At 43.1% G+C, this 14392-nt stretch overlaps 1 long non-coding RNA gene across 1 annotated transcript in view; it reads left to right on the top strand.

The window, feature by feature from the left end:
• The window catches only part of LOC144901101 (uncharacterized), an 88480-nt gene extending 74290 nt beyond the window's left edge, over window positions 1–14190 (top strand). Inside the window, exon 9 of the long non-coding RNA XR_013629271.1 lies at window positions 13058–14190. This is a non-coding gene — a long non-coding RNA (uncharacterized LOC144901101). The remainder of the gene's footprint in view (window positions 1–13057) is intronic.
• The last annotated feature ends 202 nt before the right edge of the window (window positions 14191–14392 follow it).

Here is a 14392-nt window from a genome sequence, read left to right as displayed (position 1 = left end):
CTATCCCAGCTGTCTTCGGGCGAGAGGCAGAGTACACCCTGGACTGATGGCCAGCCAATCACAGGGCACATATAGACAAACAACCATTCACACTCACATTCATACCTATGGACAATTTGGAGTCACCAATTAACCTAGCATGTTTTTGGAATGTGGGAGGAAACCGGAGTACCCGGAGAAAACCCATGCATGCACGGGGAGAACATGCAAACTCCACACAGAGATGGCCGAGGGTGGAATTGAACCCTGGTTTCCTAGCTGTGAGGTCTGCGTTCTAACCACTCGACTGCCGTACCGCCACAATTTTTTTTTTTTCATAAATTGTCATGTTCAGGTTGACACAGACCTCCCAAAACAACTACTTTATTGTAATATGCATGACAGGCCGCTCTCCTTTGTTATGACACACTATAGCCAGACAGTACGCTGTACTGTACCAAATGTTTCACCTCGAAAAACCCAATTCCAAATACGTACAAGCAGCTTTTCTACCCCTAGAACATTTGTTGAACGTTTGAGACTAATTTTAGTGTATAAGAAGTCAAATGCGGGCGGCACGGCGGTCAAGTGGTTAGCACGCAGACCTCACAACTAGGAGGCCAGGGTTCAATTCCACCCTCGGCCATCTCTGTGTGGAGTTTGCATGTTCTCCCCATGCATTCGTGTGTTTTCTCCGGGTACTCCGGTTTCCTCCCACATTCCAAAAACATGCTAGGTTAATTTGCGACTCCAAGTTGTCCATAGGTATGAATGTGAGTGTGAATGGTTGTTTGTCTATATGTGCCCTGTGATTGGCTGGCCACCAGTCCAGGGTGTACCCCGCCTCTCGCCCATAGACAGCTGGGATAGGCTCCAGCATGATCCAGAAAATGAATGAATGAATGAACCCAAATGAAAGCGGTTTGAGACTTGTTTTCAGGCTAAACAGTGAGTCCCATAGAAGGCCCCTAAGTCTTGCCAGGTCGTTATTTAGTGTTTCCCTTTGCCATACAGGGCTTAACGGCTTTCCTCCCTTTGACACTAACCTGTCATTAAAGCTCAGTGAGCAGACAGTGAAAAGAAAAGCATTTTTAGTAGATAATAAGCACAGTTTTCTATTGGTGGTGGTGGGGGGGGGGTACTTTATCTAAATGACCCCAAACCTTCCCCCCACAAACCACCTTTTCTGCAGTCCTATGCTATAAAATGCGCCGCTAACACCCTCCTGCCCTCCCCTCCAATCCCCTCCCAGCCCGCTGGCTAAAAGGTTGAAACCCTTCTGTTACAGAGGGGGAAACGGGGTGGGGGGGATTAGGTTACGGCACTTAAGTGTTCGACTAATGTCAATGAAACTGAGACTGTTTGCATTGTTGCAACAAGACGGCAGCAACAGAAAAGAGGTGTGGGAACTGAAGATAGTCTTGCACAGACATTTTTGCAGTGGAAAAAAGGACCCCCCCCTAAAAAAAAAGCCTGTTTTTTTCAAATGGTGGGATTAAATCTGTCAGTTTCATGACAAAAGTACTATGACTGAGAAAATGAGTACCAGAGGCTGCACAGTCATATAACTACTTTTCACACTATAAAGTGATTATTTTGAATATGAGGTTCATGGAAAGGTTAAAGAAGCCTTAGACCCCCCCCCCCCTCCTTCTTCCTTCTCTTCCTCCTAACCTGGAGCAGAATCAGCGCAGGGGTCCGGGGGTATCACCCATAATATCACCCGCCCCCTGCCTGCCCGCCCAGAAGGTGTCCCCACCACGTCCTGTGTCTGAGCCCTGGGTGGCGTCTGTGCCTTCAAGCCCCCTCGACCGCCGCCCATCTCGGCAGGGGTCCGGTAGAAATCTCTCCAGGGCTTCAATCTGGTACTCGAGTGCAACCATGATGCAATTAAAGCTGCTCTTTTGTTTTGTGCATCGACACCCTATTGGATGTCTGCTAGGTGCTCTTCTTTCTGTAGGGAGGATCAATAAGTGTTTCTGTTGGTGCTGATGGACTCTCCAGTGCTGCAGCTAAGTCATTATCAGTGGAAAAACAACTTGGAGGGTGCAGTTCACCTTCTTTATCTCAATTTTGATGCTAAAGGCTGTTCTCGCACAAACTTCAGGGGGATTCATTATAAAAAAAAAACAACTGACACATTTTGAGTTCATTCATTCATTCATTTTCTACCGCTTTTTCTTCACGAGGTTTGCGGGGGGTGCTGGAGGCTATCCCAGCTGTCTTCGTACACCCTGGACTGGTTGCCAGCCAATCACAGGGCACATATAGACAAACAACCATTCACACTCACATTCATACCTATGGACAATTTGGAGTGGCCAATTAACCTAGCATGTTTTTGGAATGTGGGAGGAAACCGGAGTACCCGGAGAAAACCCACGCATGCATGGGGAGAACATGCAAACTCCACACAGAGATGGCCGAGGGTGGAATTGAACCCTTAGCTGTGAGGTCTGCGCACTAACCACTCGTCTGCCGTGCCGTTGTTGTACATCCGAATAAAGAGTTCCTGGCTCCCATTTCTAAGTAAACACGACCAACGTTAAACAGCAGCAGCGACATACTTAGAACATAGGAAACCTGTTTATAACTTTCGGAATACAATTTTTGGAGTTGCTAATAGCTTTTTTTCACCACAATCAGTGGTTCTGAGTTTTTTTTTTTAAAAAAGGTAGTCCCACAAATAATAAATGTGGACGTTACCACTCCTGACCACTTTTCAAGTAGCTCTCCAGAGGGTTTATTCATTTATTATCAACTCCTATACCGACAAAATTAGAAAGTGGGGTTCGGTAGTGGTCCAGAAGTTCTCAGGAGCGTGACTAATCATGGCAGAGTGGGCGTGCTCAGAGGTGGGCCGTGGGTGGAATAAATTAAAACAAGCCGTTTTGGAAACCCAAGCAAATACAGATGGAATAGGTGCAGATTCTGGAAGATCTAGAAAGCTTGCTGTGCGGGTTACAGTGCATATTTGCTCTATAGGAGTCCACAACTAAATACAAAAGGCCGAAAGATTAGCATACTGTAATAGGTACCATTTACAAGTACATTTGTTTTCATACTTTTTTGCAATAAAAGACATAAAAAGCTGCTTCTCTTTCGGTAATTTGGCTCCCGTGCGGTTACAGATGGGGTGAGTGACATGTGACTTTTGACCCACGCTGAGTAATGGCACCAGATTGCAGTTTGACACGGTGACCCCGCCCTCGTCAGCGGCCGCTCGCACCGCCTGTAACCCCACAGGATGCTCACCGGGAAATGTCTTTACTGCTTATTGGAATTTCTTTGATGAGCTCGGGTTTCGGGTTGCAGGAGAACACGATCCCCAGCGCCCTCCGCCCCCTCCGGACGGTGAAGCCATCGGAGGTTTTCTACTTTCTAATGGCAAGCTTTTCTTTGATGATCCATCCCGATCGTGGACTTGTCAGCCCGGAGGAGTTTTCCCATGCAGGAATGTAAAAAGGAGGTCAAACAGATTCCCAAACTGTCATTACAGCATGTTTACAGTAGCTTTTAGGAAGGTGCGGCTCCCCCCCCTCGGGCCTTCATAAATCACCGTTAGCAGACGGAGCTGCCACCCATCATCCCAAACACAAACCAGGCTGTGTCTTATCACACACCTGGACCAAAAAGTGCAGGTTTGATGCACACACAGGTGACATGGAAGTCTTTCATGTTAGCGTTTAACCAGGAATTTGGACTTTTGCCCAAACCAGGGAATCGAAACTTGTGTGTAGTTAACTTGGTGCCATATTTCCTTAAAATTCCTTTTCTCTAATAGATACCCTGCTCCGTTTATTTGCTGGGTGTACACTTGAATAAATAAGTGCCACACCTCCAATAGACACCCTCTCAAGGGAAAATGAAACTATGTAATGTTGCTAAGTGGCTCTAATTTCCTTTTACTACCATGCCTAGCACGCTAGCTTGTGCACAGCAGGCGTGGCATCTGTAAAGCCGCTAAAACGACATAATAAGAGTACATCAAGAAAGTAAGGAAGCACTTCGGAAAAATAGTAATAAATCTAGTTATGGCGACCGAGTGGTTAGCGCGCAGGCCTCACAGCAAGGAGACCAGGTTCGATTCCACCCTCAACCATCTCTGTGTGGAGTTTGCATGTTCTCCCCGTGCATGCGTGGGTTTTCTCTGGGTACTCCGGTTTCCTCCCACATTCCAAAAACATGCTAGGTTAATTAGCCACTCCAAATTGTCCATAGGTATGAATGTGAGTGTGAATGGTTGTTTGTCTATACGTATGTGCCCGGTGATTGGCTGGCCACCAGTCCAGGGTTTGCCCCGCCTCTAACCTGAAGACAGCTGGGATAGGCTCCAGCTCTTGTGAGGATAAGCGGTAGAAAATGATTGAATGAATAATTTCAGATTATGTAATACATGTGAGAAATGTAGAATTAAAAAAAATATAGTGAGGATAAGCAGTATAGAAAATGGATGGATGCATAGAACATTATTTAATAATAAGCAAGACAACTATAATTCAAGACTTGATCATAATAATAATCTCTTTCTTTTTTATCCATTTTTATATCTTTAGAATGCACAGAGAAGAAACATTTCTCACGTAAGGAATGTGGATGATGAGCAAATTCCAAAAAAAATTCAGTTTTTTTTTACAACATTGTTGAGTGAAATGGTTATAAAAGAATATAAAAATAGTGATATTAAAGTACGGTGATTGTTTGACGGCTTTATGCTGAGAAAAAAAATAATGCACGAAAGACAAACTTTAAGTAGGAAATCTGCTCCTTTCCTAACGACACCCAAACATTCTCAACGGCCATCTGGCCTGGTTGTCTGTCGCACTTTGCCAAGACGCCACTTGCTCAGCTGCGTGCGTCTTCACCCGAAAGCACATTTAATGCTTGTGCAAATTACATTCTAATCTCTATATTAACACAAATATGGACAAAGGGGTTGGGCCACACCGTGTGATTGATTATTCACATGACTGCATGTACGGTATTTGTTTGTGTAAGCTAATTCTTCGACTCTTGAAGCGTTGAACACAAAACAGTGAAAGTTTGTCAAAAACATGCACCCTAACTGTGTTACTCGTGCTATTATCTTTCTGAAACGTACCCCCCCCCCCCCTTGAAATTTCTCACACAGCTCAATGTGCTGTACAAAACATAAAATGCCAAGAAGACTTTTCGGATTAATTATTGCCTACAATTTAATTTGGCGTAGTTTCATCCCTCAGTTAATAAAATATAGCCTTTTCCACAAAGAAATATAGTTTGATTCCATATGTTGGACCACTTATTGAACACCTATAGTCTATAACCTGAATATTTCAGAAAGTAAAAATTTACATTTACAGTGGTGTGAAAAACGGCGGCACGGCGTTCAAGTGGTTAGCGCGCAGACCTCACAGCTAGGAGACCAGGGTTCAATTCCACCCTCTGCTATCTCTGTGTGGAGTTTGCATGTTCTCCCCGTGCATGCGTGGGTTTTCTCCGGGTACTCCGGTTTCCTCCCACATTCCAAAAACATGCTAGGTTAATTGGCGACTCCAAATTGTCCATAGGTATGAATGTGAGTGTGAATGGTTGTTTGTCTATATGTACCCTGTGATTGGCTGGCCACCAGTCCAGGATGTTGAGGCAAGTGAAGCCTGCACTTCTTTTGGCTGTTGTTGTGGGGTCTTTCGCGACCTCTTTGATGAGTGATCGCTGTGCTCTTTGGCTCATTTTGGTTGGCCGACCACTCCTGGGAATGGTCACCACTGTTGTTTTTGCCATTTGTGGAGGATAAGAGGTATAGAAAATGGATGATTGGATGGATAATGGCTCTCGCTGTGATTAGCTGGAGTCCCAAAGATTTAGAAATGGCCTTATTACATATTGAAATTTTTCTCATAGCTGTAAAAATCAACCGCTATAACTTTGAAATTTGGTACACGCCTTTAGGAGACTGACAAGAACGCGTCTGTAAAATTTGAACAAAATTGGTTAAAAGAAACATGGCTGCCATCGAGCAAAATGTCTGTCAATAAACTGTGAATAACTCCTTGAAAATTTGTCTAATGATGATAAAAACTTTGAGAATATCTGTATTACATGTATGCTAGCATTTCTTCCAAAGCATTTTGACCACAAACCATAGGAGGTGCCACATATGTCACATATTTCTTTCCATTTTCACTTCCTGGAGGTGTCCCATTACTCGTATACGTAAGCGAGGTTATCTGTCCGATTATCACATCTTGATAACAGCAGCAATAAAGTGTAACATAAACTGTGCAGTTGGTCCTCCATTGTATACGACCGTCAGGATGAAACGGACACAAAGACGTCTCCTTATTGATCCGGCTCCTTTTTAAAGCATCAATACGTTTGAGAGTACCATTTAAGACTGGGGAGGAGAAGGAGCATATGTCTCCCATGCTGTCTCCCTGAGTGCTGCACAGGCTTAGCGCGGAGCAGAGGCTAATGGCTGTGGGAACACGGCACGGCCATTTAAAAGTTCATAAACGTTAACAAAGTATATGTGAGATGTGGGGATGTTTGATAATTATTGGTAGCGATAATAATCGCACCGCTATCGGGAACTGAAGGCGATACTAGGAATTAGAGGAGCGTTGCCGTGCTAACCAGTGTGTTTTGATTTTAATTAATTTTGCAATTAAAAAAGCAAACTAAAAGGCTTTTGTGTGACATAAAATATGTGAATAAGTTAACCACAATGAAAACCTAACAACACGTTAAAGGCAGGATGCCATCAAACTATCAGTATGGCTGTAAATACAAATGTACATGATATATATATATATTTTTTGTGGCTTATCTCACATAGTCTTCCTTTAGGTCAGTACCTACCAACATGTACAAATTCATAGTACTCAACTCCATTTTTTTTGCATTTTCCTGTCTGGGGGCGGCATGACAAAGTAATTGAGAAGCACTGCTTTAGGGAGAAGGCTGCACGGCGGGTGAGTGGCTAGCATGCGGGCCACACAGCTAGGAGACCCGAGTTCAATTCTACCCTTGGCCATCTCTGTGTGGAGTTTGCATGTTCTCTCCGGTTTTCTCCGGGTACTCCGGTTTCCTCCCACATTCCAAAAACATGCTAGGTTAATTGGCGACTCCAAATTGTCCATAGGTATGAATGTGAGTGTGAATGGTTGTTTGTCTATATGTGCCCTGTGATTGGCTGGCCACCAGTCCAGGGTGTACCCCGTCTCTCGCCCCAAGACAGCTGGGATAGGTTCCAGCACCCCGCGACCCTCGTGAGGAAAAGCGGTAGAAAATGAATGAATGAATGATTTAGACACCAGGCTGCATGGCGGTCGAGTGGTTAGCGTGCAGACCACACTGCTAGGAGACCCAAGTTCAATTCCACCCTTGGCCTTCTCTGTGTGGAGTTTGCATGTTCTCCCCGTGTATGTGTGGGTTTTCTCCGGGTACTGCGGTTTCCTCCCACATTCCAAAAACATGCTAGGTTAACTGGCGACTCCAAATTGTCCATAGGTATGAATGTGAGTGTGAATGGTTGTTTGTCTATATGTGCCCTGTGATTGGCTGGCCACCAGTCCAGGGTGTATCCCGCCTCTTGCCCGAAGACAGCTGGGATAGGCTCCAGCACCCCAGCGACCCTTGTGAGGAAAAAGCAGTAGAAAATGAATGAATGTTATTTTTGTTTTTTATTATTAATACAGTTACAAACTTTATTTACATATTTATTATACAGACTTTATTTTTATGATGTTCTTATGTGGGCTTGTGTGTGGAATTATGAGGTAAAAAAAATAATTGATTCCATTTTGGAATAAGGCTGTCAATTAACAAAATGTGAAAAAAATCTACTGTAGTTTTACAATGAATATACATATCATCATCTTAGTCAATGTATGTTTCTATTACATTATGGTTTGTGTTGTTTTGAAAATTTCCAGTGGATTTAATAATCACAATTAGTAATGCTTCTGTATTAATACTAGTGTGAGAAGCAGTGAAGCACCGTTAATAGATAAATGTAAAAAAAGCACACCGGCGCATCTCCAAATTCCTGCAGCAGATTTCCACCCCGGAGCCAAAGTTGCGCCTCCTCCCCTTCCTGTCCTTGACACACTTAACCAAGGTGGTCACACTGACCCCCCACTCCACCGTCATCATCTGGTGCCGTACAACCCCCCCGTACAACATCTATCTACCGGTCCCCCCTGTGTCTTTCTGCAGCCCCATTCAAATGCTTTAGGCTGTCCCTCAGACAATTCCCTCTCTCACGGTGATGAATGACTGTTTACTTCACGGAGTCAAACCTGAGGTGGAAGTGGGGGGGGTTCTGCAAAGAGGACGCTTCCTCAAACTGCTGTATAGCGTTTATGTATGGACGAAGATCAGTGAATGTGTATAGTGACTCATAGAAAGAATATCACAAGTAATAAGAGCATTTTCAGGTAGATTGATACTTGCTGACCTGGTCTTCCTTCCCAGTGCTCATTCTTCATCTGAATCATCCATATTGTCCTGTTTGTCCTGTTGGAAAAACTCATTACCACACAGAGGAGGGCCTTCAGTAATGTGTAATGCCGCCTGGAACATCTCCACATCCATTTGCCGTTTGACGCCCATGCACAAAAACCACCCCAGATCATGATGGCACCCCTTCCTGACGTTTTTTTAGATAGTTTTTTCTTCTTAAAACCCTTGTTTTTAGGGTGTTTTTTTATGGTCGGACTGCACTCGGCACCAGTAACAACCTTCATTTCAGCCGAGGATCGTTCTGTGTATTGATGGGAAGCCAATCCAATCCTCCGGCTCAGGGCTGGTGACATTTTATTGGGTATACCACTTGACTTTTTACTCCATAACCCTCAGGATCCTTTCATAAATGTAAAAATGACTGTCTTACTGCGTCCAATCACAACAGTAATCGCACGCTGCGAAAGGCCTTGCTCATAAGCAGCTCAACAATCATGCCGTGTTCAAAGAGACTAAGCTCTTTTGCCTTTGTCATCATTCATTCATTTTGTACCACTTATCCTCACGAGGGTCGCGGGGGTGCTGGAGCCTATCCCAGCTGTCTTCGGGCGAGAGGCGGGGTACACCCTGGACTGGTGGCCAGCCAATCACAGGGCACATATAGACCAACAACCATTCACACTCACATTCATACCTATGGACAATTTGGAGTCGCTAATTAACCTAGCATGTTTTTGGAATGTGGGAGGAAACCCGAGTACCCGGAGAAAACCCACGCATGCACGGGGAGAACATGCAAACTCCACACGGAGATGGCCGAGGGTGGAATTGAACCCTGGTCTCCTAGCTGTGAGGTCTGCATGCTAACCACTTGACCGCCGTACCGCCTCAAGAGATAATCAATGCATGAAAATGACAATCAAGCTGCACTTTTGCCAAGATTTTAGCTGTGAAAGGATGTGGTCTTAATTCTTTAATCAGCTGATGAACAGCCTATTTGACTTTAATGCTTTTTTGCAAAAACATTTCTGACTCAAAAATGTTGTTTTTTTCATGTTGAAACTCTCCTTAGAACCACCTTAAGATAAAACAGTGCAAAATGTAAATTCATGCAATTGTTCAACCGGTCTTAAAATTTGTTGTAGTTGTATTGATAAAGACATGACACTCTCCATGGTGCTGAATAAACAGTTACTGTCACAATATTGCACAAAAAACTAAATAGTTCTCACAATTTAATAGGAAATTAAGTAATTATATTATATTATTAAAATAATTCTATTAAAATATCTAATTATACAGGATTTTTTTTTACCAGCAACATGATTGCCACCCATGGTATGTATATGAAGCTGTGTTTGCATACAAAAATATTATATAAATTAGATTTTCAGTGGTTTGGGGATTGAGGGATGCTATTCGTTTATGCTTATATGTTATATTACCTGTGATTGCTGATCAAAACCAATAAAAAACATCTCAAAACAATAAAATAAAACATGTAAAAACATACATAAAAATGCAATACAGCCAATATATGAATGATAAAATTAAATTAATTACAGCATTTTAAGCAAATTAATTAATTATATTCTGTATTCATGGTTAATGCTATTTTACTGAAGTACCACTGGACTCGTGAAGTTGACAAAGCTGATGAAGCATCAGCTTGGGGACATTATCAGCACTCTGGGAAGGATTAGTTGATTATTGTAATTGGTGCAGATTTCACATAAATGCACATGTTACGCAATGATTGCACAACACAGAATATTTGTCAGGGTGTTAAATAAACACAACGACATGCTAAGTTGTATATGAGAGAATAAAGATTAGTTGTGACGTTTGCCAAGCCACACGGGGATGCTTTTTCTCGAAGAACTGGCAGTGCTTACTTTGAGCTTTTTGGCTTGTGTGTGACCTCTTTCTGTTTGGCGCTGTCATTTGACTTCTGTCTGATGTTTCCGTAATCAAAAACAAAAATCCCTGTAGGGGGATTAATGAAGGCAGCACAGAGGATCACTGCTTCGTGCTGTAAAAGTGTGGTGCTTGCTCAGATACTGCGCCTGATACCTGCCATTTAAAGAAGTAGAACAGAGCTTCATATTTTAATGGATATATAAATATATATATGTATAGGATATTTTATTTTACTGTTCATTCAAGAGAAGATATGGAGAATGTACCATCAAAGGTTCTACTATTTGGCTGCCGAGCAGGAAAATGCTGGTGGATCACAACCAGGATGCATTGATTAGCCTGCTGCTGTGTTTAATGTAACTGTCAGTAACAGATGACGGGTCCCAAGAAGTGTTCTACGTGGTGCATGACGTTCATTGTGGTCTCTGATGTGCAGTCCAGTGGGCCCTGCTCATTTAAAGGCAATGGGAGGTGTTCATTTGATTGGTTAAGATTACACTCGGCTGTGTAAGAATATACCATCAAAGGTTCTACTATTTGGATGCAGAGCAGGAAAATGCTGGTGGATCGCAACCAGGATGCATTGATTGGCCTGCTGCTGTGTTTAATGTAACTGTCAGGAACAGATGACGGGACCAAGGAAGTGGTCTACGTGGTGCATGACGCTCATTGTGGCCTCTGATGTGCAGTCCAGTGGGCCCTGTGCATTTAAAGGCAATGGGTGTTCATTTGATTGGTTAAGATTACACTCGGCTGTGTAAAACCCTCTCACGAATCTTTACCACTTGCACCAATGGGAGGGATGGAGGCGTGGGTGCACTGCACTGTGCCGGACTGCACTGTACAGGGCAGAGTAGGTGCGCCTGGTCTGTAAAAATAGGATTTTAATGAGCGTTCTCACCACTTATTGTGTTGTTTTGTAATTTTGTAAATCCATCCATCCATTGTCTATGCTGCTTCTCCTCACTAGGGTGGTGGGTGTATGCTGGAGCCTATCCCAGCTCTCTTCGGGAGAGAGGTGGGGTACAATTTTGTAAATTTGTAAATCTCTTGACAAAATAAAGCTCACAATAGAGTTGAAAAAAATCAAAAAGCAGACGCCAATTTTTGGTAAAGCCCTTGACATAAAATGTAACAAAGGAGAGACCTTTTTTGTCCTGGTGGTGTAGCAGGATGCATGAATCCAATGTAATCCAGCGGGGTACATGTCACAATTGCATCAGTGGTAGAAATACAAGAAAAAAAGCAGTCGGGTTGAAAGACACTGGTGACACTGATGTCTTTGCCTGTGTGTGTGTGTGTGTTACAGGAAGTCTCGGCCTTGATGGACAGGCAAATCGATATTTTGACATTGGCCACTGTTTTTTCTCATCTCTCCTCTCCTCCTGCTTGAGGCGTAGCGGCGGTAATGGAAGAGGACTGTAAATAAGTGGAAGGTTCTTGACAAATGAATCCATTAACATTTGCCTGTGTCGCCTGGCGAGCAGATTTGCTGTTTTATGGAGCAGGAAAAAGGCAGCCAGTAAATCTGAGGGTGCTGTAAGGGCGAGACGGAGAGAGCACGCCGGGGAACACATCTCCCATGATGCAGCACTTTATCTCGCTCCCAAATGGCATCTTTATCTGCCTAAATGAAGTTTTGATTCCTTGCCACATACGGCGCCGCAAATCACTTTTAATACTGATATCAAGAGCGGCAGTAAAGTGTGCCCAAAGCCATGGCCAGCAGCTTTATTGTGGCACACACACACACACACACACACACACACTGTGAGAGTCAGTCCTCTTCATTTTTGTCTTTACCCACTAACTGTGGAATGACCGGACTTGTAATTTGGGACGAAGACAGATACTCACACAGCTTGTTTTTATTTCCCCTTGGCATATTCTAAAAAATGTTGACATCAAAAGTGTTGCCCGGGGCCTCATTTACAGCCTGTGACGTGTCTGCACTGTGCGCCTCTCAGCCAATTTACCACAGTGAAGGCTGCGCTTCGCCTGCGCCAAGAATAGACCAAAACGGAGCTGGCGAGCTTCTAGGGCACCATCGGCGCTCTGTTTTGTCACAAATTTGTCCCTGCGCCAAGCTGCAAATGTGAACACCTCCCATGGTGCGCCGCCACGCCCATCTTGACGCAGCCTAGTATACCCAATTACCAAATTGTCTACTCACAGTGGTGTGCTGGATGAAATTAGCGAATATTCTGGGCCACGAAATGCCCCAAATTTTGAGGCCAGGTATAGAATATTTTGACTTGAATACAGTATAACATTACCATGAAATACATGTATACAGTAACCATGAAAAGCACAGTAATAGCTGAAGGTTCCATCATTTATATAATAAATCATTTTAAATAGGGCCCAACATTGTGTGCTATCAGAATTTAGAGCATTTTAATAATAGTGCATTTAGGAACACACCATTTTATGTGACTGTAGCTTTAATGCTAATGAGCTGTAACTTCGGGACAGAGGAAGACGGATATCCCTAAAGGTGACTTCATTTAAAGCTGTGATTAATTTCCTATTCCATTTTCACTCACAGATGCTTATCTTTCAAATTAGAAACATACTCCGCCTTGTGTGTGTGTGTGTGTGTATTTGTGTTTGTGTGTGTGATGGAAACGCTCCCTGGCCTTCTCTCCATCACACAAACTGCATTACATGACCCGTGCATTTACCATTCTCCATTTTGTTTGTTTGTTTATAGGCCGGTCCGACTGTCTGTCTCCTTGTCTAATTGATCTACGACCTGAGACGGACCACTGAGTGCCCAGCTGCATTATGGGATGTCTGGCGTACTGTTTGTCAGGTTAGAGAAACTCTTTGTAAAAAAAATGAAGATGGGTGTCTTTTGGCTAACTGCAATGATTACGAATCACTACATTGTTCACCTTTCCCAGGAAGCTAATTGCTAATCTTATTAGCATAAATGTCATATTTAGGCATGAAATACATAATTGCGATCGGGCGTTCAGGATGATGATAAATGATACCAAAATATCGAATGCGTTAATGCAGATTGTTGTAATTTTGAGTCTGGAGCCTTTTTCACATTAGAGCGCACACTGCTGATTGCAGAAATCGCCATACACACAAACATGTCATGTTTTTTTATTTTTTTTGCATGAAATTTTCTGTTTCATAATGTGCCGCTAAAGAGGTCGTGGTCATTTTACACATTTCCGCAAGGTCGGGAACGGTGGGATTGGATAATGTAAAGTGCTGTGAGTAAGGCGGGAGTAAATGCAGTCTGAATTACATCTAATAGTTCCTCTAGCGATTTTTCTGTCTGTGAGCAGCAAAGTGGAAGATCTTTCTAATATTTGAAGCTTTAAACGACTCCATTAGTGGAAAGGAGGAGACGAGACTCCCGCAAAAGTAATCACTTAACCCTCAAGGCCTTAAATGTGAACTTGAACCTGATGAATATCGGACGCTACTTTAGGTACATATCTAACAGTACGCAGTGCAAAGCCTGATGGATCAGAATCATAGTCGTGGTTTTATTTATTTTAATTCCATCAAGGAAATGCCATGTTTGCACTTGCACAATTCAACATGTCCGAAACGGCGATTATTCCATGTCTTTGCGGTTACTTTTTGCTTGTAGTTTGGTCATGTTCTGTGTTTAACACTAAAAATAGACACTGTGAAACAATAGACAGTTATCATTCAGGGACGGAAAAATAGAAATGAAAAAAGAAATGAATAGAAAATAATAACAGTAAATAATAATATTGATCATGTATATATACAGTGGAACCCTGGTTAGCATCATTAATTGCATCCAAAAGGTCTGACTTTAACCAAAACGGACATTAACCAAATTAAATTAAATTGAATGAAAGCAGGCGGCACGGCGGTTAGCACGCAGACCTCACAGCTAGGATTCCACCCTCGGCCATCTCTGTGTGGAGTTTGCATGTTCTCCCCGTGCATGCGTGGGTTTTCTCCGGGTACTCCGGTTTCCTCCCACATTCCAAAAAAACATGCTAGGTTAATTAGCGACTCCAAATTGTCCATAGGTATGAATGTGAGTGTG

This window comes from Doryrhamphus excisus, linkage group LG10, assembly GCF_037039965.1.
Source record: "Doryrhamphus excisus strain RoL-2023G ecotype Guam linkage group LG10, RoL_Dexc_Guam_v1.1, whole genome shotgun sequence".
NCBI classification, from domain to species: domain Eukaryota; kingdom Metazoa; phylum Chordata; class Actinopteri; order Syngnathiformes; family Syngnathidae; genus Doryrhamphus; species Doryrhamphus excisus.
Note: the sequence above shows the minus strand (reverse complement) of the source record. Positions and strands in the feature narration are given on the sequence as shown.